This window comes from Podarcis cretensis (genome assembly GCF_951804945.1).
Source record: "Podarcis cretensis genome assembly, chromosome: 9".
Taxonomy (NCBI): Eukaryota; Metazoa; Chordata; class Lepidosauria; order Squamata; family Lacertidae; genus Podarcis; species Podarcis cretensis.
This window is the reverse complement of record NC_137178.1, coordinates 40,536,596-40,561,194: the sequence shown is the minus strand read 5'-3', so window position 1 is coordinate 40,561,194 and position 24,599 is coordinate 40,536,596. Positions and strand designations below refer to the sequence as shown.

Below are 24,599 nucleotides of genomic sequence, written 5' to 3'. Positions count from 1 at the left end.
CTCTCTCTACCCTAAATCCAGTTCATGCCTAAGGCTTGCATGAAAAAACGTGGTGGAAGTGCTATTGATCACATTATCGTCTCTCCTTCATTTTTCACTTTTGTAAACAACTTTGAAGTGTTAGAACAGTGAGTCTGTGTCTTAGAATAGAATGCATACCAACAACCAAATCTGCAAGTGTGTTTGGATAAATACAGGCCATTAAAATACTGAAATGATCTCAGATTGAGCAGCAATATTCAAAAGACACTGTCATCTGACAAAATTGTGTCAACTTTTTATGAGCAAATCTTGTTGATGCCTTCCAGCAAATTGTCAGAGCTCAGGCCCTATTTGATAATTTCTACAACGCGGGTGGCGCTGTGGGTTAAACCACAGAGCCTAGGACTTGCCAATCAGAAGGTCGGCGGTTCAAATCCCTGAGACAGGGTGAGCTCCCGTTGCTCAGTCCCAGCTCCTGCCAACTTAGCAGTTCGAAAGCACATCAAAGTGCAAGAAGATAAATAGGTACCGCTCCGGCGGGAAGGTAAACGGCGTTTCCGTGCGCTGCTCTGGATCGCCAGAAGTGGCTTAGTCATGCTGGCCACATGACCCGGAAGCTGTACGCCGGCTCCCTCGGCCAACAAAGCGAGATGAGCGCCGCAACCCCAGAGTCAGTCACGACTGGACCTAATGGTCAGGGGTCCCTTTACCTTTACCTTTACAATTAATAACTACACACAATCAACACAACTTGGCTGGATTCACAGTCAGTGAGAAGTGACTAAGAAAGTTTTGGCCAAGGCAGTTAGAGATTCATGTTAAGAATTCAGAAGAATTCATGGAAAATTTGATCACAAGAGTGCTCAAAAACAGAAAAGTTGAATATACGAAAACTCAGTGTCAGGAACTGGGAAGAGAAGGAACAGCTTTCAACTACACTTTAGCCATCCTGACTGCAAGTACAAAATATGTGATCAAAATATACAGTAAGTGCTCCAGAATGAGCTTCTGGATTGTAACATCTCTCAACAGGGCCAACATCTCTTCCATGCTGTCTAAATTAATGTTAAACAACATCAGATTCAAAATACCACTTGGATCTACAAGGAACAGGAATTTTCTGGAAGAGGCAGGAAGCGTTAAGTTTCAAACTGACTGATTACTAAATAATTAGAAGTCGTACAAGGATATGTTTCTCAAGACTACATTATTTTTACTGACAGCATACTTTTACCATTTAAAATGAAATGTTGCTTACAGCACAAGCATATTCAGTTTCATAACCAGTGACATTTTTGAAAAGTTTCAGTTTCAATTTCTTTTAACAGCTGTCATCCATAAGGAGCAGAAATAGACAGAACACCAAGTAGGAGTTCATCTGATGATACTTTTGTGAATCTGGAATAAGGAAATTATCAACAGCCTAGCACTTCTTCATCTGCTCTTCTCATATTCCCATGTAGAAGAGTAACATCTGATCCAGCCAAACAACATTTTCATCTGTATCTAGGATATCATGCACAGATCAAAGCAGCATTCAACCAGCAGCAGGTTGTTTCATAAATGTCAAAAGGAGAGCACAGGTGCTCGCTTCGGCAGCACATATACTAAAAGGAGAGCACAGAGCCTCATTGTATATTACTGCATATAGTAGCATGAGCCATTGAACTAGATATCAGATTATAATTGAAAACTGCTGATCTGTGTATTCTAAAAACAAAACAAACAACACATACTACAAATTTCAATCAAGAATTCTCTCTGACAGGAAAAGCATATGGACATCTGACTCACTAAATCAACTTCATCAGAAGACTTTACAGCCAAATTCCTTTATATAATAGATTTTTCTCTTTGCTATGTACAGAATAATCTGTTCTACTTCATAGCTTTTACAGCACGTCTGCAAATATTCCCATAATCCTTGGACAATTTAATCTAGTGTGCAGATGGTTTAAATCTCACCAATCTAACTGCTTTGCTTTTGGAAAACAAAATATATTGTCCTGTGCCAGTAGTATAGCAGAAGCACATATTGAACTATCCAATGCATAATTTTATAGCCCTGTTCCACAGCCAGTTTTTGTTGCCATCTATATCATTTAGCAGCAAGCTCTGAGACACTGCCTGTAGAATGCAAACAGTAGGGTCCAAATTTCAACAATTATTCTGTATATCTCAGCAAAGGCCTTAAATGTTAGTTCGGGGCGGGGGGGGGAGGATTTCATTTTTAGAAATAATTCTTAGAATTTATATTTGTTTATTTAATTAATTTCTAAAGCAGCCTTCAATAAGTACAGTGGTACCTTGGTTCTCAAACTTAATCCGTTCCAGAAGTCCGTTCCAAAACCAAAGTGTTCCAAAACCAAGGCGCACTTTCCCATTGAAAGCAATGCAAAATGGATTAATCCATTCCAGACTAAAAAAAAACCCTAAAACAGCAATTTAACATGAATTTTACTATCTAATGAGACAATTGATCCATAAAATGAAAGCAATAAACAATGTACTGTAGTCACACAACCAACCAATCAGTAGCTGAACTGGGTTCCACACAGTAACAAAAACAAAACAAAAAACCCGCAAAAGCAAAACCGCAAAATAAATAACAAAAACAGAGACCTCAGCGTAACACTCAAAACAGAAGAGTGGCACTCAAAATGGAAATGTGGCACTCAAATCAGAAGCGTAACCCTCAAAACAGAGCATGTTCGGCTTCCAAAAAAAGCTAGCAAATTGCAACACTTACCTCTGAGTTTGCAGTGCTTGGGTTCCAAGTTGTTTGAATACCAAGGCATTTGAGAACCAAGGTACCACTGTAATTCCAGAACCCTAACACAGGCTGCTCTATGAAAGCATAGTCAACACAAGGTCCAGATATGGGTTAATAAGAAAATAAAATATAAAATATAGCAGACTGAGTACTGTAAATAAACGTACTGTATATCCAAGACCAGAGATATGCTGGTACAGTGGTGCCTCGCAAGACGAAAAGAATCCGTTCCGCGATTCTCTTCGTCTAGCGGTTTTTTCGTCTTGCGAAGCAAGCCCATTGACGGCTTAGCGGATTAGCGCTATTAGCGCCTTAGCGGCTTTTAGCGGCTTATCGGATAAGCGGCTTATCGGCTTAGAAAAGGGGGGGGGAGGAAAAAACCCCCGCAGGAACTCGCAAGACATTTTCGTCTTGCGAAGCAAGCCCATAGGAAATTCGTTTTGCGAAGCACCTCCAAAATGGAAAACTCTTTCGTCTAGCGAGTTTTCCGTCTTGCGAGGCATTCGTCTTGCGGGGCACCACTGTACTTGTATTCAGCAATGCTTGGGTGGAGCAAGGGGGTGTGACCAAGCACAGGTAAGACTGTAAAGTCTACGTCATTGGTCACAGCCCTGGAGAAGAAGAGCGGCCGCATCCGACACTCATTTGACAAGGCCCCAAGTACCAGCACACAGAAGTGGGCAGGTTCTTGCCCAGTACAGCACAGACAACACAGGCGGCCGGCGTGCAGCAGAAAAGAAGAACCGCTTTCAGGCCGCTGATCCCATCGCCTCCGCCGCCGCCACTGCCGCTCGCAAAAGCAGACATAGGAGCCGTGTTTGGGAGAGGCACAGGCAGCTCCTGTGCCTGCCCTTGTGAGAGGCGGGTGGCACCGGTGGGACCAGCGGTGAGAAAGGGTTGCTTTCAGGCCGCTCATCCCTCCGCCGCCCACCTCTGCTGCTCACAAGCGCAGGCACGAGCCATGGTTGGCAGAGCGGAGGGCAGCGCCTCTCTGAAGCCAGCCAGCCCTTTCTCGCCACTGGTCCCATGGCCGCCGCCTCTTGCACCATAGGTAGGCTGTGGGGAGGGGGGGAGAGAGAAGCCCCCTCCAGTGCGTGTGTGTGTGCACATACACACACACACAGTCCGGCCCGCCACGCGGTCTGGGGGACAGTCAACCAGCCCACTCCCAAAAAAGTTTGCTGACCCAGGTAAGTGGGACCCTCACTCGAGTTTAAGCCGAGGGGGGTTTTTTCAGCATAAAAAATGTGCTGAAAAAGTCGGCTTATGCACAAGTATATACGGTAATTACTTTTACAATTTGGATACTCCATTGTATCGCAGAGCCTTTATGCTAGCTTGTCTAAATGCATTCTCTTCATCTGTTTTGTTCAGGTTTCAAAAAAATCCCCTTCCAGAACAGATTCTGCTCCTGTAGTAATAAGAAAACACCAGATACAATACATCACATAATTTTGGATTGCCCTCTTCTCGATACCTTCACCGAAATCTCCTAGTGACTCCTTTACAGCTTAAAATATCGATTCACAAAGAATCTGTAATCCAATATTTGTTGAGGGATGATACTCCTGAAACTACCAAGATTGTTTCAGGGTATTTAAAGCTAAAACTAAAGTTGCCTGATTTATTCAATGGTGGCTATCTAGTGTTTGGATTATCAATGTATTTGGATGTCTTTGTATGATTTTATTGTTTAAACTTATGCCAATAAAGGCCAATAACAACATATGATAAATCTTTAATCCTTTTCTATATTGGTCCTGTGTTTGTAAGTAGCTTGAGCATCACCCATGAGCCTTAAAGGATTTGCATACATACATTTATGATTCAGATGGTGAGCCATTAACAGCAATATGCCCAAAAGAGATTGATTGGGAAAACAGTAATCATAATTAGTTACCTCTGCCTTACATCATTCTCCTTCCAATTCCTATGCAAACACTAAACTGTTTATTCCCTGATCTTTCTTTAAAATTCTGGGTCTGTACAGTATGTTGGTTCTCCTTCCTTAGACAATACCCAACTTGCAAATCAGAGAAACGGAACAAGTCATAAGAACAGTGAAAGAAAAACATATGACATGTTTATCCATCATATATCTCATATTTGATGGATAGTTATTTGACAGTAAAAGACCCATTAATGCTATTCTCAGGTCAGGATCCAAAGCACTGCTTATTGCTCAGAAATTAATTGGTTAGAGTTCCCATACTATTTCTCTCTGCAGAATAAAACAGAGGACTTGAAGAAATGCAGGGATACTGCTGAAACATAGAAACACCAGCATGCAGAATGCTCCAAAAATACAAGCAATCTAGAATATTTAACTACTTATATTCTCATGTATTGTTTCAGTATCTTGCAACAGACAGAATTGAAAACCAAAGTACAGGCACCCTTCATTCCCACCCTCAAAATATTGGAGCGCTTGCCTTTGGCTTCAGCTAACAATTCTACCGTACTATGCACCATTAAAATGCAAAGAGCACTCTCTTGTTAATTTTTCACTTCAGGAAACCACAGCTCTTCTTTGAGAATTCATTTAGCAGAAGCTCTTAGAACAGCCTCTCTTTAATTATATCAATTCATCTTTCATTTCTACCAGATATACAGCGTTCATTTGCAACTCAATTTATAAAAGAATTTGACCTTAAAAACCACAAAGGAAAGAAAAGGCTTTCTGGCCCATATATCCTCCTACCTCACCCAATGCCTAAATCGATCACTCATTAATCAAGTTTCTTTTAAGGTAAACATCTGCCTATGAAATCCGTAATTCCAGATCTGTAGCTCCCTGCGGCAAATAGATTTGCTATAGTATAATCAGGAAAAATATAACTTTGTAGTAGCCAAAAACATTAGCTTCAAATGGACACACAATCCACACTTTTCCATTTTCAAGGTAAGCCAAATAAAATATATACCAGCAACTTGAATGAGACAAAATGATCATTATTGTGATGCCAAAGCTATATATAGCAAAAAGATACCAGGCTTGAATATATATTAATTTTAAAAATGGCATGGAAGGAGCAAATTAACTACACATCAAGTCTACAAGTCTACCCATTCATCTCAATTTTCCCCATGTGTGAGTCACAAACATAAGGCATATCTCATAAACATACATTTCCAGGTACAGGTTTTTATCAACATGCTTTGCATAAAAATTGGGAAGGTATCAGTTTCCAAAACAATATTACCTAGATTCTAGAACAATCTTGCCCAACTTTTGGTCTAAGACAGATGGAGGGTACTAACTCCTATAAGACCCAGCCAGCACAGAACAGCCCAAAACAGCTGGATGTACCAAGTTGGGAAAGGCTGATTTAGAAGTTGTATGAGAAGCATGATTGATTAGGTTGTTGGGCTATTCTGGCAACTTCGCCATTTCACATAAATTCCACCAATTACATTTGTAAGCAATTGAAAAGGCAAATGCCTTCCATGCCACTAACTCTAGAAAATAATGGTGCAGCTACATAGCTTTGTGTTATGCCAACAGGCCTAACTAAACTGAAATCTAATACAAAGCATCATGTGGCCTCATGCCAAGATCATCCAAGCAACAAAATCTGGATTTGGTTTTGCACATGGGTTAGAAGCCCTCATTCGACCTTGCATATGTGCTTTCTTTATTTACTTCACCAATCCTTACATCTAAATCAAGGTAGAGAAAAAAATTGATTTGCATTAAAAACAAGTTAAACGCACTGGTTTTTTTTAAAAAAAAATTAACAACACTGTTCCAGGGACACTTAAATCTGCATGCAACCAAATACCTATTTCTTTATATTAATTTAGAAAGGGAAATCATGTACGCCTTGTCAATGTTTGTAAACAAGAATGAATGGCCTATGAAATAAAAGAACTTTGGTTTGCTTTATCGGGTCAAAAACAAGACACAACTTTTTTAAATCAATGTGGCATAGTTTTACTACATATGAAACATCGATAGAGCATGGTTACAAGAGTCCAACAGCCCATAGAAACTTGTGAATGATATCTTTGTTTAAAAACTGAAAGGACTTAAAAGTTTACTATAATAAATTGATACTTGGGTGGTGATGGAATGGTTGAATGTTAATTGCTGTTCTTTCTATTAATAAGTAAAAATAATATGGGGGGGGCTGTGTGTCTGCACATTTCCTCCTCTCTTTCCTTGCCCATTTTAGCAGAAGGTAGGTAGAAAGAGTCATGTTCTCTTTAGCTCTGTACGTGCATAATGAAAATTACCTTTCATTACTGGACAGAAAAGATACAGATAGGTCTCAACATGTGCATACTCCTTCCTTCAAACAATCAGCTTTGGTGTTGATATTCTAGCTTGTTAAACCAGTTTTCCATGATATCCAAACCAGAAAAATATGGTTAAACCCCTGCTTCATTGTTCTCTGATGTCCCACAAGAACAGCCAGAAAGGCATCGAAGGACTTGCTTCTGGTTATATACACACACAGAGAGACGCCTTCATTATATATTTTTAGGCGCCAGGAGACAACCTTCCTCTTCAGGCCTTTGACTAATTAATATTCCACAGCCTTTTAAACGTGTCTGTGGGAAGGGAGGGGTCATTGTTTTGCTACATATTTTGTTTTAATTCTTTACTTGTTTTTATCCTGTATTTTTTCTGTGAACTGCCCTGAAATCTTATTATGAAGGGCAGTATATAAATACAGTGGTACCTCGGGTTAAGTACTTAATTTGTTCCGGAGGTCCGTACTTAACCTGAAACTGTTTTTAACCTGAAGCACCACTTTAGCTAATGGGGCCTCCTGCTGCTGCCGTGCCGCCAGAGCACGATTTCTGTTCTCATCCTGAAGCAAAGTTCTTAACCTGAAGCACTATTTCTGGGTTAGCAGTGTGTAACCTGAAGCGCATGTAACCTGAAGAGTATGTAACCCGAGGTACCACTGTAATAATAATAATAATAATAATAATAATAATAATAATAATAATAATAGGAACAGATGAAGAACAGACTACAACTCAGTATCCTAAGAGCTACTCCCCATTAAAAGAAATACAACACATTGCATTTAACCTGCTTTCGCTTGACATTTGAAGCAAACAGGAAATGGAAAAGCCACATGTGCAATTTAGTGGCATGGCTTTTCCAAGCAGGAACTGAAGCACTAAACAACTTATGTTGGCGGTCCAATCTTTAAAGAGATAGGATGTGTACCTGTAATAGCTGTGGCAGCACAAGACAGATAGGAAAGGAGGCCATGATAGTTTATCTTGTCCTTTCTTAACAAGAAAGTCAAGGCACCATACATGGGGTTCCCATTTTATCTCACAGCAACTTTCTGAAGTACATTAGGCTGACAGATAGCAACACGCCCAAGGCGACAGACACAATGAGCTTCTTGGGGAAGTGGGAATTTGAACATTAATTTCCACACTCAGGCCAAATATTCTAGCTACTTGCACTAGCAGAGTACCTGTTTTCTACTTCTTTGCTCACCAGGGAAGTAATTGCTATCAGAGACAAACAGCAGTGATGTAATGCATACAATTTTCCATTGAAAATTTGCTAAAACATATAATCTCCAGTGCTTTATTCTGCTGCAGAATTTTCTTTTCATACATTCATTAGTAGCAATGATTCAATGAATGTCAGTTGCAAATACAATATTAGCCAAGCTTGGCAGTTTCAAAGTTGTAATTAATATTTTTTAGGTGATTAATCCTAACCAGTATGTGAGTTGCATATCATGCACAGTTCTTTGGTTACTAAACATTTATTAGCATGTCAACACTTTTCAGTAGCTGAGGTATTTTTCTTCTTCAATGTAAACAATGTAAAGGAAGTAAACGCTAATGTCTTTAAATATTTACAAGCAGTCTTCTAGTAAAAAGATTCTACCTAACACCACATTAAGGATGTTTTTAACTTTCCCTCACTCAAATATTTCAGGTTGAATATCTGTAGTGTACTGGGACAAAAAATTAACATGAGGTTCCCAAACTGTGGTCCACGAGCTTCATTCAGGTGGTCCATGGTGTGTCTGTGAATTTGTGGCTGACAATGTGAGACAGAGCATCCAATCCAATATTCATATTGATTTTATTGTATTTCACTGCTTTTTTATTTCTTATATTGTATTATACCATTTGAGTTTTGTGGAATTCAAATTATGTATTGTATTTTATTGTATTGCAGTTTATAATTTAAATCGTAATACCATAAAAGAAATAAAAGAAGCTATAAAAATACATCTAAAATCATACAGCATCTAGCACAGAGCGATACAATTGCTACCATCATTCAGTGGTTTGCTAAAATCCTTAGCAATTTTCCAGTGGCCTGTGCAGAGGAAAGTTTGGGAACCATTGCTCTAGGGCATGAGAAAATTTTCCAGCGAAAGCTGTAATTTTTCATTCTAAATTACACTACCCACACTAACCTACTTTAAATAGTAATACTTTCCACAAAACATTTCAATTCTCCCCCCCCCCGAAAACCCACCTATAGAGCTCAGTAGCAAATTGCATGGCAATATTTTAATTAGACAGATTTGTCCTCTTCTATTGCGTAGGTAAGGGACGCAGGTGGCGCTGTGGGTTAAAGCCTCAGCGCCTAGGGCTTGCCGATCGAAAGGTCGGCGGTTCGAATCCCTGAGGCGGGGTGCGCTCCCGCTGCTCGGTCCCAGCGCCTGCCAACCTAGCAGTTCGAAAGCACCTCCGGGTGCAAGTAGATAAATAGGGACCGCTTACCAGCGGGAAGGTAAACGGCGTTTCCGTGTGCGGCTCTGGCTCGCCAGAGCAGCGATGTCACGCTGGCCACGTGACCCGGAAGTGTCTCCGGACAGCGCTGGCCCCTGGCCTCTTAAGTGAGATGGGCGCACAACCCCAGAGTCTGTCAAGACTGGCCCGTACGGGCAGGGGTACCTTTACCTTTACCTTATTGCGTAGGTGGGTGGGATTTTTTTTTAAAAAAAAAACTCTGCTGAAGCACAAATGAGCTCTCACTGAGCAAAGCAAACAAAGATTTGTGGATGTTTCTTAGCATCTTCATGTTCATATTGGTTCATGTTCCTAACTTGTCAGCAGAGCCGGATTTAGGTTTGATGAGCCCCTAAGCTACTTAAAGTAATGGGGCCCTTTATATGTCCAGCTGTCCTTTGTCAACAACAAATTGTCACTGTTTAGGAATGCTTTGGTTTGGGAACAGACTTCCAGAACAGATTAAGATTGAGAACCAAGGTACCACTGTATATAGAAATGAGCAAACCAGTGATATTTTAGGGAGCAGGCTAGCAGGCAGGGCCCATTACTTACATCATGGAAGCCTACTCAACACAAAACACTGTTGCTGTATATAGGTTTTATTTTGCTTTTTATCTTATATTTTGGAAATGTACATCCAGGTGTGTTTTTTCTTTAATTTTTTTGGGGCCCCCAAGAGAGCAGGGCCCTAAACTATAGCTTGTTTAGCTTATACGTAAATCCGGCACTGCTTTTCAGCGTGGTGGGAAACTCCAGGTTCAGCAGGAATCACCTAGACAACTCTAGTCATTAAGACAGCATCAGGTCCCTCAAAGCCATAACATGCCCTTGAAGTCCCTACATTACACCTCCTTGCCAACTCACTGCAAAAATCAGATTTCTTTCTCTGTACTGGCCACACTTCCTTTTTTACGCACTCTGTTATAATTATTTTAATCTTTCAGTCTCCATCCAGTAAGATGGTACCTGTTCAATAGCTATCAAACATCAAAGGATGTAAATGCTTATGAAGCATATGTCTTAATCAACCTATACAAAAGCAGCTAGAGGTTAATTTGATTACTCAGTGCAATCACTCTAATTCAGTAAGAATGATTACAACATTACAGCCAACATCAAGTTAGGGCTATTATCTTTGGAGGCCGTCTCAAGAACCAACCTACAATGTTGTAAACAAATATGCTAACCAACATCTATTATAGCAAGTTATAGTTTTGTCCTAAACTTATCTTATGCTCTAGCTTCTGGCGGATGGAAAATCAGCTTTTGTTACTGCACAGAAAAGCTAGAGATACGGCTCCATATGCACAGATTCAGGTTACCAAAGATTTATAATTTTTGAAGCACGTGTTGCTCTGTTTCATTTTTAAAAGAGCTTTGCAGCAAAAGTCATGTTCCAATATAACTTTTCATCTACAAGATATATTGAAGTTGCCATTCCAACCACACATACCAAAAACAGTTTCTAGAAACTCTCGGAAAAGATTCTAGAAAATCAAATTCAGATCATAACAAGGCAGCCATTTATTTTATTTTATTTTTTAAAAGAAAAATGTAGTCATACATTTACAATGAAAATCTGCCTAAACTCTTTGGTCACATTCTGAAGGCAATCTTATTTCACACACAGCATTATACGTACACTGAATAACAGAAAAACTGGTTTTTCTTGAACCTTCTAAGCAAAAACTGAAACTAGACTGGAACCGATATTCACTTCCCTTATTGTCCCTATTGGTTATTCTATTGCAGGATTCTACCGGCAGGTCATACTTCTTGAAATATATTTGTGCCTACACGTATTATTAATTTAGTCCACAGTTCCCTTCACAGACAAGCTGGTATGCCTTTGCTTGGATGAACCACAGAAGCAGGATGATATCTTCCCTTATTTCTCCTGAGCAAGAAACCACTTTTATTAAAGGAAGGCTTGACTGCAGTCTTCTTCAAGCTCCGGGGAGGGTCTCCTCACAAGCCAGAGGCACAGCGGGGCTTTGCTGAGGCTGTTCAGCAAACAACACTTTATGACAAATTTATGTGGCTGGATGGAAGGCAAAAGATCTATACTAGTTATGTTACTTTTATAACAGAAATACACCACTATTAGACCAAGAAATGTGGACTAAACTAGGAAACTTACAAATCTCTTGGCTGCTATTCCATCAAATCCACACTTTTTTATTTGGCTAACCTAATTACCAGTAGGGACGCAGGTGGCGCTGTGGGTTAAAGCCTCAGCGCCTAGGACTTGCCAATCGAAAGGTCAGCGGTTCGAATCCCTGCGGCGGGGTGCGCTCCCGCTGCTCGGTCCCAGCGCCTGCCAACCTAGCAGTTCGAAAGCACCTCCGGGTGCAAGTAGATAAATAGGGACCGCTTACCAGCGGGAAGGTAAACGGCGTTTCCGTGTGTGGCTCTGGCTCACCAGAGCAGCGATGTCACGCTGGCCACATGACCCGGAAGTGTCTCCGGACAGCGCTGGCCCCTGGCCTCTTAAGTGAGATGGGCGCACAACCCCAGAGTCTGTCAAGACTGGCCCGTATGGGCAGGGGTACCTTTACCTTTACCTTTAATTACCAGTAAGGCAACCACAAGATTACTAGCCCATCTGAAAGATCTGTAATATGGACAAGGCCAAGTCCCGGTATAATATTCGTAATCTATAAAATTATACTCAGTGCATAAGAGAGTTCATTCAACCCTATTATACATCAACAGGAATGAGGTTTTGGCTATGAACATGACCCAGATCAATGGAACAGACTCTGGACAAAATAAATCCCTTCAGCAATAGAAAATTAACCCTAACACTCATATATAGGTGATATCCCTAGGAAGCTAGCCATGATACATCTTGCTGCTTCACCACATTGCTGAAGGGGCTGCTCCAGACCCAGCACACATCTCCACATGTGGCAGGAATGTACAAAACTCCAGCCTTTCTGGAATTCGTAATTCCAAGAAATTAATAAAATAATGAAACAACTGGAAGTCAAACCATAATTAGCTTTATCAAATATATTTCAAGACAACAACCTAGATTTACACAGTGTAGAATTAATAAGCCATTTATTACTAGCAGTGTGACAAACCATAAGCAGACACTGGAAAGACCTTTCTGGCACAACAATAAACAATTGGTACAAAACAGTTTAGGAAACAGCATTCCTTGAAAGATCAACAAATAAACTATGGCGGACACATGGATGGATCAAGAATGATGGCTTTATTCAAGTGTGGTTTAATTTTATAACGTATGCCAGTATTCCAAAAAAGGAACAATCCCACCCATCAGCATTTGGCTCAATCTGATTGATCTAAATTTAAATTATTATCTTCACTTTGAACCATACGTTGTAGATATTGTTGTTGTTGTGTCTGACTCTTCGTGACCCCATGGACCAGAGCACGCCAGGCACTCCTGTCTTCCATTGCCTCCCGCAGTTTGGTCAAACTCATGCTGGTAGCTTCGAGAACACTGTCCAACCATCTCGTCCTCTGTCGTCCCCTTCTCCTTGTGCCCTCCATCTTTCCCAACATCAGGGTCTTTTCCAGGGAGTCTTCTCTTCTCATGAGGTGGCCAAAGTATTGGAGCCTCAGCTTCAGGATCTGTCCTTCCAGTGAGCACTCAGGGCTGATTTTCTTAAGAATGGAGAGGTTTGATATTCTTGTTGTAGATATTACTGCAAATTTATTATGCTATTTTTGTGCTATACAAACGACATGAGAAGATTTGGTCTGTTTATTTGCATCATTTATTACTCATATGATCCTTGCTCATAAAACCCAATAAAAAGGTTATTCAAAAATAAAGGCTAAATCTACACAGAATCACATGGTCATTTTAATTTAGTGCGTTAGCAACCCAAGTCTAAAAGCACTCCACTATGACCTTCTGAAAAATCAAAGGCTTCTGACTTTAGGCCAAATGACTTAACAACTGTAAATGTCTCATGAGACAAGAGAGGTGAGAAAGGAGGAACTTGAAATTGGATCCAAGCCAAAGGTCAGGAATGTACTTATTCCCTCTTGGCTGCACACTTGTCCTGGCAGCATATAGGGAAGCACTGCTTTTTTTTATCCAATGTCAGAGCAGCAGCTTTTTGACACAATGCACATTATCTTTGATAACAGTTTTGAAATAACATTTTTGGTTCACTTTGCCTGGTGACACTTTCCACATTGTTGCAAATGAAGGATTTTAACAGGTATGTAAAAAAGCAGCTCAATTATTATAACTAGAGGCATTAATCAATTCCCTCACCATTATCCTTCTCCAGAAAACCAAGCGTACGTGACTTCACAACTTTAGGTGCTGTATATTTGAAGTTGCACACACTTGGGTGACTTGCAGTGCTGTCACACTGCTTGCAGAATGGAAGGAGAAACTCAAGGTTGCAAGGGGGGAAGGACAGAAGCAGCGAATTTCACAGCATCCACCAGTGTGATGATGGATATTGCCCAATGGAATAAAGCCGCTGTTTTCTATGTACAATCATCATGAGAGATGCCAAGTCACCAACTGAATCAAATCCAGTATGCTGCCTTACTGTGTATTAGCTTCATTATGCTCCTATCATAAATTAAAATTTGACTTAATATGAGTAACTTTACAGTTTTTGTCCATCAGCTCAGTGGGAAGAATATTTTGCACATCCTAACCACTGATTCATATATAGCGGCAGTGACCATTTTGTGCGGGGATTCTGTTCCTGGAGCCCGCACACATTAGCGGTGTGCATTACACCCCTTTAGAAGTCAGCAGAGCACACAAAAGCCGGTTACGCCCCCATTCATCCCTCTTCCAGGTCCAAAAGGACCCACACAATGGTGGACGCACCTAAAATGGCCACCACTTGTACTTTAATACAGACCTGTGAGACATAAGTCATATAAATTCACAAATTAGGGAGTCCTATTTCTTTAATGTCATATTTCTAATAAAACATTGTGCTAATTTAATAAATGATATTGTGCTAAGTGAACAGTGCACAAACTGACATACGCTATGATGTCATATATTTAACTCAATAGATTAGTGTTAACTCATTAAAAAAAACCCCTTTTAGAACCATTTACTGGTTATGAACATTAGGCTACATTCTCACAAGTTTATGTAAGCACTGATAAGTGATGGATACATAATATAATTACACTAGTCTTGTACAGTATTAAATTACATTTTAATCACTTGCCCCTCAATACCCATTTGATACAAAGAAATCACAATTTCAATTGAGGAAAGGCTGAATTTTACGGCTATGGGTTCAACCAGTGAAGTTCCAAACTATTTCTAAATGTATCAAAAACAATAAACTATTTTTTATATACTGTAGGTAACATGCAAATATTCTTCATAACTTTCAAATGACTATCTAAATTTCTAGAAGTATCCAAAATTTACCTTGTTTAGTTACAAAGGGATTTCAACCCTGTAAATACAGTATATAGAAATTTACTTGGCAGTCAGTCCCTTAGGGCTTCTGTCTGCGTTGACACACACAGGAATGCACTGTAAATATTTCATATTTTAAAGAGCCAAACCTCTGAACATATATTTATCACTTCCGTAAGCATCTTAAGACTTTGTGTTGACAGTTAACATACCACAAACTCAAATAATGAAGGCGTGTTTTAAAGTGCCTTCCCTGTGTGCTGTGTACTAAAATGAAACTTGGTGGAATGACTAGCTGGAAATTCTGCATGTCTCTATCTTCATTAAATGAGTCAGTAATCGTCCAGTCCCCTCTTGTATGTGGGATACGTATAACTGGCTATTTAGATGGTATGCTTGTCTAGTATTCCAGCTGCAGCGTGGAGACACAACTGACAAATCCCTATAAATCATATTTAATAAGCAACACCTCAAGTGAACTTTTGTTGTGGTTTTCAAAGACTTCTCCACATTTTTAAGCTAGGCAGGAGGATGTGTGCAATAGCAGAAACTAACTGCCTCCAAACAAAGAAGGTAAGTAAAACGTTTCACAGCATACACAGAGAGAGCTAAAATGTGTTCAACTGTGTACAGAACAGAAGAACAGGTATAATCTTGGAGATACTCCAGACCACCACAATGTCGCCAAATGCGAGTCAAACACATTTTCTGGTTTCCCAGTACATATAAAAGTTATGTTTATACTACACTGTAGTCTATTAAGTGTGCATTAGCCAGGCATGTCCAACCAGATCGCGATCTACCGGTAGATCCCTGGCTGATCTTGGTAGATCGCGAGACCCTTATCGATCGTGGGATTAAATAAAGTTTACCCAAAGTTAACAAATAAAAGCTGAAGAACTCTGGGCAATCCTCCGCAAAAGCTCAACAACTTTGGGCAATCCACCTACCCCACGAACGTTCCCCCTCCCTCCAATGACAATGGGTAGATCACTGCCAGTTTTTTTATGCTGAAAGTAGATCACAGTCTCTTGGGAGTTGGGCATGCCTGATCTAAGCCTTCAGCGAGTTGTAATCTTCTGGCTGATGGAGGGCACTACCTTGATGTTGGTAGTTGCTGACTGATCAAGCACCTGCATCCTCACAAGGAGCAGCTGGGCAGGCTCCTGCAGTCTTGTCTCCAATCCACCAGCAGCACCAGCAGCTCCTCCAGTGCTCCAGTAAAAAAAGCACTATCAATGATGCACAATAAAACTATGCACAATAAAGTGAGGTATGCCACTATATTTATCTCATGAGCCAATTTGTGCATATATGGACCAAGTGTATTATCAGTTCTGTTTCATTAAGTAAATTCACTTTAAAAAAAAACAAAAAACCCTGTTCAGGCACAAACCACCCTTAATGTTATTAGCAGCCAAATATCATCAACACTTGATAGCTGTGTATAATGAGAGGTTGTTGTTTAGGTCCAGTAACTGCATGTGGTAGTATTCCCATTAGGCCTGAAGTAATTACAAGAAATTTAAGTAAGAACAGAGGTTAAACAACCTTATACCCTCATGTTTATTCTTCATAACAAGGAAGAAATCAAGCTGTTCCTGTGTTTCATTTGCCCTGTGGTGTAAAAATATATACAGTCTTCGCAAAACTTCCATCTTGCACCTACTAAAGACAGCATTTTAAAAGATATTGGGTGGAAAGTGTTGAATGTATAATTAATATCAGTATACTGAACAATTCTGAGATTCGTATTTTAAATGTACAGTGGTACCTTGGTTCTTGAACATAATCCGTTCCAGAAGTCCGTGACTTCCGAAATGTTTGAAAACCAAGGCGCGGCTTCCGATTGGCTGCAGGAGCTTCCTGCACTCAAGTGGAAGCTGCGTTGGACATTTGGCTTCTGAAAAACGTTTGAAAACCGGAACACTTACTTTCGGGTTTGCGGTGTTCAGGAGCCGATTTGTTCATAACTAAGCCGTTTGAGAACCAGGTTTCCACTGTATTCAGCTGAAAACCTTTCTACATTCAAGTATGTGTCATCTTTATTCACCTATATTTTAGCAGATGACAATGCAATTCCCCAGTTGTATCAGATGGAGAAGGGTAGGACTGTCTTACTCCAGACAGTAAGAGTTCCTTTGCAATTCCCCATTTTAAATGATAATGTATTAATGTCAATATTATGCCTCCTAAAACTGTGGAAAAATAATATAACAACAACAACAACAACGCATTCTAAAGGACCAAGCATCTTAGCAGGGTCACAAGATTGCTCTACTGGGATAAAATTATACACACACACATTCTGGAGTAAATCCTACTGAAGTCAATAAGAACTGCTTCTACCTAGTAAAAGTAAAGGGACCCCGACCATTAGGTCCAGTCGTGGCCGACTCTGGGGTTGCGGCGCTCATCTCTGACTCATCTCGCTTTATTGGCCGAGGGAGCTGGCGTACAGCTTCCGAGTCATGTGGCCAGCATGACTAAGCCGCTTCTGGCGAACCAGAGCAGCACACGGAAATGCCGTTTACCTTCCCGCCAGAGCGGTACCTATTTATCTACTTGCACTGTGTGCTTTCAAACTGCTAGGTTGGCAGGAGCAGGGACCGAGCAACAGGAGCTCACCCCATCGCGGGGATTCGAACCGCCGACCTTCTGATTGGCAAGTCCTAGGCTCTGTGGTTTAACCCACAGCGCCACTCGCGTTCTTACCTAAGGACCCGCTTCTACCTAAACATGCACAAAATCAGACTCCAAGCCCCATGCATCCCAAAAAAGAGAAGTCTCATGGTATTAGTGGCATTATATATCATTCATTCCTCACATTATATTTAACTATTATTTGACCTTTATACTGCCCAACAGTTTTGAAAAAGCATAGCAGACTATTAATCTATATTTCTGTGGATTATTATTATTTTAATGGTTTGGAGTAAATCCTCTTAATCTTGTTGGCAAAAATTCCCCAGAGTGATTTCCCGAAGGGCTTTGAAACGAGAGAGAACTTTGTACTGACTAAAAGCAAACTAGTTATAAAACCCAGCATTTTGTTTCATGAGATCTTCACCCACCCCTGCAAATCTAATTTAAGGCAAGGAAACACCGGGGGGGGGGAGGGGAAATGCCAACTGTCTTGTATTGAAGCACAATACCTCATGCGCTTTCTCCCATTTATAGATTGAAAGCAAATAATATAATATAATATAATATAATATAATATAATATAATATAATATAATATAATATAATATAATATAATAATATTTATACCTAGTCCATCTGGCTGGGTTTCCCCAGCCACTCTGGGTGGCTTTCCCTCAAAATGGCTGCTTTTCTCTTATATTACACCCTTGGGGATGGTCAAAACTCAGCGGTAAAGGGGAACTGCCTTACATGCAGAAGGTCCTGGGCACAATTCTCACATCTCCAGGTAGGGTTAGGATAGACTGCCTGAAACCTTAGAAAGCTCTTGCTAGTCGGCGTATAGAACACTGAACTAGACTGTCAAACCAATAGCCTGACTCTGCATAAAGTAGCTTCCTATGTTCCACATTGATGTTAGGAACTCAGATATATAAACTAATCACCAAACGGCACCTTAAACCTAGGTTATGGTCACTACAACGGAATGCCTAGACATTAGGTTTTTTTGCAATAACATTTATTATTATTATTATTATTATTATTATTATTATTATTGATTTTATTTCTATACCATTTATAGAAGTAGTTTACAACACATTAAAACATCAAATAAAAAAATCAGAATATTGTAAAACAAATTCTGGAAAATTTTGCTTTCCCCATTTTTTGCTTTCCCCATTTATTTACCTACTTAATTTATATAGCTGCCCCATAGCAGAAGTTCTCTAGGAAGCCAGTGTGGTATAGTGGTGAAGAGTATCGGACCTGGACCTGAGAGACCAGGGTTCATATCCCCACACAAGTCATGAAGCTCATTGGGTGACCTTGGGCCAATCACAGCCTCTTAACTTACCTCACAAGGTCACTGTAGGGATTAACTATGGGGGGAGGGATGAACTATGCACTCATTGGGGAAAAAGGTGAGATATAAATGCAATAAATAAGTTCTTCTGTTTACCTGCTTAAGAAAGCTGAAGGGAACAGCCACATGGAAATGTCAGTTGTCAAACTGACATCCAGAGATCTCCATGTTGTTGCAACTAGACCAGTACAAGTTGCAACATGCACCTGGTGAATTTCTAACACTGAGCACAGCACATTATAATTGCTACAATAGGCAGAAAAACCATTAAGTGTTCCACCAAGACCCTCAGCAACTTTCAAAAGGCCCAATGGTGGGGAAAATTGGGAACCACTGTCCTTTGAGAGTGTTAATCAATGTGCAGATGAGGATAATCCAGTAGGCACTATGTACTTAGACTACAAGTCCCATCATCCCTGACCATTTCCATGCCGGCTGGGGCTGATGAGACTTGCAGTCCAACAACATCAGAGGGACCAAAAGTTCCCCATCCCTGGGCCTGTATCAAATAAGAATTGCTTCTAGGTAACCAAGTAAGAAAAAGCTAGTCTTTGCAGCTTGAATAATAAAGCGGGAGAGCCGATGGGATGCTCTGCTGTTCAACGCAGTGAACACCAGTGTGGTTCAGTGTTGAACAGTCTGCTGTTCAACGCCAGTGTGGTGTAATAATAATAATAATAATAATAATAATAATAATAATAATAATAAATTTTATTTATATCCCGCCCTCCCCAGCCGAAGCCGGGCTCAGGGCGGCTAACAATAATCAAATAATCAAACAATCAAATAATCACACATTCTAAAAATATTTCATTATAAAAATTAATTAAAATCAAATTAATGGCAACCGATTAAGCTAAATTCTGTGCAGGTTGCCAAAGGAGGGAGTCAGGCTGCGCCCTGACCAAAGGCCTGGTGGAACAACTCTGTCTTGCAGGCCCTGCGGAAAGATGTCAGGTCCCGCAGGGCCCTAGTCTCTTGTGACAGAGCGTTCCACCAGATTGGAGCCGCAGCTGAAAAGGCCCTGGCTCTAGTTGAGGCCAGCCTAACCTCTCTGAGGCCTGGGACCTTGAGGATGTTATTATTTGCAGACCATAGGTTTCTCTGTGGGGCATACCAGGAGAGGCGGTCCCGTAGGTACGAAGGTCCTAGGCCGTATAGGGCTTTAAAGGTGTAGTGGTTAAGAGCGGTAGTCTCGTAATCTGGGGAACCGGGTTCGCGTCTCCACTCCTCCACATGCAGCTGCTGGGTGACCGCGGGCCAGTCACACTTCTTTGAAGTCTCTCAGCCCCACTCGCCTCACAGAGTGTTTGTTGTGGGGGAGGAAGGGAAAGGAGAATGTTAGCCGCTTTGAGACTCCTTAAAGGGAGTGAAAGGCGGGATATCAAATCCAAACGCGCCTTCCATCAGCAGATGGGTACTAATTGGCTTCAACCCCAAGATTCCAGAAGCACAGATTTAGAGGATGTTATTTGCATCCTGGCTTTGGGCAAATCTATTTTCACATCCCAACCATTTTGAAAGACAACTTTGTAGAGAAAATGCTATCCCTATGCAGCTGTTGCTACACAATTATAATACCACTAAGCAAACTTCGGGGGACGCAGGTGGCGCTGTGGGTTAAAGCCTCAGCGCCTAGGGCTTGCCAATCGAAAGGTCGGCGGTTCGAATCCCTGCGGCGGGGTGCGCTCCCGCTGCTCGGTCCCAGCGCCTGCCAACCTAGCAGTTCGAAAGCACCTCCGGGTGCAAGTAGATAAATAGGGACCGCTTACCAGCGGGAAGGTAAACGGCGTTTCCGTGTGCGGCTCTGGCTCTGGCTCGAGCAGCGATGTCACGCTGGCCACGTGACCCGGAAGTGTCTCCGGACAGCGCTGGCCCCTGGCCTCTTAAGTGAGATGGGCGCACAACCCCAGAGTCTGTCAAGACTGGCCCGTACGGGCAGGGGTACCTTTACCTTTACCTTTAAGCAAACTTCAGATAATACTGCACTGAGTATGAATGGTGGCAAACTGTGACAGTTACTCAATGCATTTGCCACAATAGAAAGGTAACATAACAAGCTGGAAATTTTCCTTTGAACCATTAATCATTTCTGACTAAAATAAGACTCCATCAAGGAACAGGAGCTACATTAAAGAGGTTTTCCATAAGCAGTTGGAATAGCACAGTAGTCCTATTCTGGTAGGTATCATGGCATGTGAAGCAAGAACATATTATTTAGGTTGTGATTATGGTTGTCATTCAGTCGTCTTAGTCATGCTCAACTCTCCGTGAACCCATGAACCAGAGCATGCCTTGGACTGTCTTCTCAAAGCTTCATCTTTTGACCATGGAGTGTTCATGGCAAAATACTGGAGTGGGTTGCCAGCTCCTTCTCCATTAGGCTGTGATACAAAGAAGCAAATTCCATTTAACTCAGTGGTGCTTACTTTCAATACACTATTCTTAAAGGTAAAGGGACCCCTGACCATTAGGTCCAGTCGTGGCCGACTCTGGGGTTGCGGCGCTCATCTCGCTTTATTGGCCGAGGGAGCCAGCGTACAACTTCCGGGTCATGTAGCCAGCATGACTAAGCCACTACTGGCGAACTAGAGCAGAACACGGGAACGCCGTTTACCTTCCCACCAGAGCAGTACCTATTAATCTACTTGCACTTTGACGTGCTTTCGAACTGCTAGGTTGGCAGGAGCAGAGACCGAGCAATGGGAGCTCACCCCGTTGCAGGGATTCGAACCGCCGACCTTCTGATCGGCAAGTCCTAGGCTCTGTGGTTTAACCCACATAACCACCCGCATCCCTACACTATTCTTAGGATCAAGGAATTAAGCTTGAAATTTCTGTAGCTTTCTTTACATTCCTGATAACATGTCACGGCAGGCAGTTTGGGAGAACAGTCAAAAGTTCAGTAGTTAAAGCGAAGGGAAAGGAGAACTGCCAAAAACACACACCCAGAATTACATTGTATGAAAACTGCTTTTCCCTAAACTGGACAGTAACTTTGGCCTTTTCAACTTACCCAACTTTACTGTGACCCGTACTGAATCACACCAGACAGGTTAAGATTTAACAAGTGAAGTTGTTCACAATGATAAATCTGGAATGCTGTCTGTCTGCAAGGCCATGTTCAGTTGCTGAATAATATACATTTATTTCCTTTATATTTCACCTTGTAAATGTTTTGCACAAGATGGTGTGTGTTGCCATTACAAGTAAGTTTGTCCAAGGCCTCTGCACTCAGGGCTTTTCAAATGCAGGTTACACACCCCATAGACAACAGACAACCATTTTCCTCACTGAGCCACAATTCCAGAATGGTGTAACTCTGGGAACTGTAGTTCTGTAACATGAATATGGGTATCTCCTAACAACTCTTACAAACTACACTCCCCAAGATTCTTTGGGGGTAGCCATGACAGCTATAGTGATATTGGGTGGCAACACAAGAACGGGCCTTTTCTGTGGTATCTCCCCATTTGTGGACTGCTCTCCCCAGGGAGGCTCGCCTGGCACTTTTACTACATATTTTTAGCCGCCAGGTGAAAATGATCCTCTACAACCAGGTCTTTGGTGGATTAAACAATATATGGCTTTGGAAATGTGTTTGTAGGTTGGTTTTTGTTGTTGTTATGTTCTGCATCTTGTGGGAGTTTTTTGGGGGGTGGATTATGTTGTAAACCGCCCTGCAATCTTCAGATGAAGGGCCATATACAACTTTAATAAATAATTATAATAATATAGTGCTTGAAATATATAGTACAGAAAGAGCCTGACAGTGATCATTAAAGTAACGCAAAGGTCCCCAAAAGGAGTGTGGAATGGGTGGAATGTCAAGCTGGCTGCCTCCTGAACCAGTCATATGATTGCTTTGTCAGGTAGCCAGCTGCAGTAATGTACCCAACTGACATTTTTGGCATATTGCTCCTCCAAGGGAATTCAGATCACAACTGGAAGTTCCAAGAGGAAGCCTTAGGGCTTTCTACATAGTAAATATTGAGGATTGGAGTGGAAGTCCTCAGAAAGCACAGACAAGACAATGGGTGATGAAAACGGTAAGGACAGTGGCTAGCGCAGAAGAAATAACTCTGAAATATAAATACCTCTGCACAAGCATAGCAAAGTTTTTACTTTTCAAGATAGTCATGTTATTGGGGAAAAAAAAGACACTTAAGACTGGAAGCCCCAGCCATATGAAGTACTGCAAAGAACCGGCAACACATAATCAAACTGCGTTTGCAAGAAAGACAGAATATAAGAAGTTATAGTAGCATGAGAAAGCAAGGCAATCAGAACAGCACAGTAGGTATTTGTGCTTTCAACAACTTAGATTGACCTTGCTTGACACGGCACTAAACCATGACTTAGTGCTACATGAACGAGCTGTAGGAAACCTCAGGCTCATAGTCTCACCCATCCCTCAACAAGCATGCTTTAGACCAGCCTACATGTCAAATACTAGAAAGTCCTGAAACCTTGTCACAAGGTTTTCTGCATCAAGTAATGATCTCAGATTTACTGTGATAACAACACAAGAATGTCCTGGGAAATCATTAAATCTAGATAACGATAATGCATTCAAAGGCTCAGTTATCATTATTTGAAAGCCAGATGGCAGAGTAAAGGCAGAATTTTAAAAGCTGTGGCTATTCAATGCAACTGGTTCATGACCTTTAATATTCCTATTAATAAAATGCATGACTGCTTAGGATCAAGTTTACAAATACTAAGCTCTTGCAAATATATATAGTTTTAGACAGAAAGTAGACAACAACATCTAAACACAATCACGTGTCAATTAGTGAAGAACATCATCACTTATGGATGCCATTATTACTAATTTCCTTAATCAATCAAGCACGCACCAAGGAACTGGAAACAAGTGATCAGTAACCAACTTCAAGTCAAACAACATTCTACCAGCCAAGTATTGTGATCTGCCAAGTGCTTCACAACTTGCCTTTCTGTACAGTACTATAGTTTCAAATAGACAGCAAAAACAGTTTTGTCAAGACTCTGATAAACCAACCTACATGGCTGACTGCTTAGGTCACAGACTTCACACAGGCCAGCCAGTCTGTGTTAAATCAGACTATGTACAGGTAACTCTTCCACCCCCCAGTTTCACAAAATTAAAGAAAGCAGTTAAGCAATTCTATGTTAATCAATATATATTTTTAAAAGGAATACTGTGGTTTTAGAAGCTCATTTGCTGAAACAGCTTTTCTATGCCTTCTTTACCCCCACAGTTATGTGCCTAGAATAATAAAATTACTTCGCTCACATGATTTCCAAAAAACTTATTTAACTAATGTTCCCCTTATCTCTAATCTGCAGTCATACAATATACCCAAAGAAAGAAATTAACAATCTATTTTATCAAAATAAATCATAGTGTCATGTACATGTTTACTCATAACCAAGGCCTACTTTGATAGCTATGAATCAAGTTACGGCCAAAACATGTAAGGACCCTTCATTCACTCACAAGCTTTCTTTTCACCCAGCCAAACTTATTTGATGGTAAAGATGCTTAAGCTTGTGCCTTAAGATTCATTAGGCATCAAACTGCTGAAAGTAAAACTTCAAGCTTATTTTAAATGTTGTAATGAAGAACTTCACTAAAATGTATCCATGTGATGACCTTATACGCGCCTAGAGGCCAGAATCAAGATTCGGAAAGCCAGCCAGAAATCAGTTTTTAGGTACCCATTCTGA

The 24,599-nt window shown here is 40.9% G+C and overlaps 1 protein-coding gene and 1 long non-coding RNA gene across 4 annotated transcripts in view; both read right to left on the bottom strand.

The window, feature by feature from the left end:
* LOC307224041 overlaps nucleotides 1–24,599 on the bottom strand; it is a 199,050-nt gene that overhangs the window by 60,560 nt on the left and 113,891 nt on the right. The gene's annotated exons all lie outside the window — the stretch shown is intronic.
* The window catches only part of FHIP1A (FHF complex subunit HOOK interacting protein 1A), a 118,482-nt gene that overhangs the window by 60,560 nt on the left and 33,323 nt on the right, over nucleotides 1–24,599 (bottom strand). Inside the window, exon 1 of one of the 3 annotated variants that reach the window (XM_079990419.1) lies at nucleotides 4,656–4,763. The exons of the other annotated variants lie outside the window; for them this stretch is intronic. The gene's annotated coding sequence lies outside the window, so the exon portion shown is untranslated. Of the gene's footprint in view, nucleotides 1–4,655; nucleotides 4,764–24,599 lie in introns of those variants that run through there. 3 annotated transcript variants of the gene reach the window in all.